We start from the raw sequence: 1928 nt of genomic DNA on the forward strand, positions 1-1928 counted from the left end.
TCAGGCCTTAAGGCTCACCAGTCTTACATTTGATCTTACATCAATGTCTTCTCTTAAGAACTCTTGACTTGGCCCTTTTGCCTGAATGTACGAGCTAGTGGGAGTGGAGCGCACCGACCGTTGTAGCCGCCTTCTTACTCCCCACAGTCCAAACCGCACGGTGACTAACTAGCAAGTCGGCCCCCAAGCCGAGACATTTCTCTTATTTAGTTCTCGGGAGCACTTGGCCAACATGAGCGATGTAGAGGGGAACAACTTCGAGGGCAGAGAGTCTCGCTCTCAGTCAAAATCTCCAACTGGAACTCCTGCTCGTGTAAAATCAGAGAGCAGGTCAGGATCTCGTAGTCCATCAAGGGTTTCCAAACATTCTGAATCCCATTCTCGATCACGATCAAAATCCAGGTCAAGGTCAAGGAAGCATTCTCATAGACGCTACACTCCATCCAGGTCGCACTCTCATAGGAGACGATCTTGAAGTAGGTCCCACACACCAGAGTATAGGTGGTGGAGGACCGGAGTCACTCTCCAATGTCTAACCGCAGAAGGCACACTGGCAGCAGAGCTAACCCAGATCCTAACACTTGCCTGGGAGTATTTGGCCTCAGTCTGTATACAACAGAGAGAGATCTTCGTGACGTGTTTTCTCGATATGGACCTCTGAGTGGTGTTAATGTTGTTTATGATCAGCGAACTGGGAGGTCACGTGGATTTGCTTTTGTGTATTTTGAGAGGATAGAGGACTCCAAGGAGGCTATGGAAAGAGCAAATGGGATGGAGCTGGATGGTAGAAGAATTCGCGTGGATTATTCTATCACCGAGAGAGCACACACACCTACGCCAGGCATTTACATGGGCAGACCAACTCACGCGGTGGTGGCGGAGGCGGTGGCGGTGGTGGCGGAGGCAGACAACGAGATTCTTACTCCGATAGAGGATATGATCGAAGCTGTGACAGATACGAAGATTATGATTACCGGTACAGAAGAAGGTCGCCCTCTCCTTACTACAGTCGCTACAGGTTACGATCAAGATCCCGTTCTTATAGCCCAAGACGCTATTAATACTGGAGTGATTGTGCTCAAGGACTTTGTTTCTTTTCTTTCTTTCTTTCTTTTTTTTCTTTTCTTTTTTTTTTTTTTTTTTTTGATTTTGGATTTCCAAGCTTCCATTGCTTCCCAGTCCTTTAAAAAACAACAACAAAAATCTGGTTTATTTTAATCTATTCATGGCCAGTGGTGTTGCTGTTTCCCACCCTTTGTTGTACTCTTAAAGGTGTGACTGTCTCTTTAGCAGTTGAACATCTCAGTAAAGGAGCGCCATGCTACGCTTTGTACTTCTTCTTTGCCAGCTTCTTACTATGAGGAAAGAAGCCGCTTTATTGAAAGCTCTCTCTGATGGATATTGTAGTAGACATTAGAAGTCTGTGGTTATGACAAACTGCTCTTTAATCTTTGGGGAAGATAAATAACACTTTAGGTCAGTCAGGTCAGGTGTGTCTGGAGCGGCATGAAACAGTTGAACAGCTGAATGCAGAAAGTTTGAAGCTCTAGGAGAAAATGTGGGATATTTCTTTTAAAGATAACTTTGAACCTAAAAATTAAGTCACCTTTTAGAAGTTAAAAACTTGTAATTCCTACAAGACATGTTATATTTGAATTTACATGTTAAACCTCATAAACTTAAAGTGTGATCTTTAAGTTAAATTTACGGAAACTTAAGTATTCCCTTAATCATTGAAGGACAACCTTTATTTATTACCTAGAAAATTGTATAACTTGCTGTTAGAAGTTTTGGTATTGGGACATGGGTTATTGTATAGGATCCTGAAATGCATGTGGGGAAGAGTAATTTCAAATAAAAGTTAATTTTAAAATGAAAAAATAAAAGAACTCTTGACTCAGGACTGGAGAGATGGCTCAGCCATTCAG

The 1928-nt window shown here is 42.7% G+C and overlaps 1 pseudogene across 1 annotated transcript; it reads left to right on the forward strand.

Moving 5' to 3' along the window:
* Nucleotides 1–528: 528 nt before the first annotated feature.
* On the forward strand, nt 529–1061 carry LOC308418755 (transformer-2 protein homolog alpha-like; annotated as a pseudogene). The gene has a single exon. The product of its transcript is annotated as a transformer-2 protein homolog alpha-like (transcript).
* The last annotated feature ends 867 nt before the right edge of the window (nt 1062–1928 follow it).

This window comes from Micromys minutus (genome assembly GCF_963924665.1).
Source record: "Micromys minutus genome assembly, chromosome: 3".
Taxonomy (NCBI): Eukaryota; Metazoa; Chordata; class Mammalia; order Rodentia; family Muridae; genus Micromys; species Micromys minutus.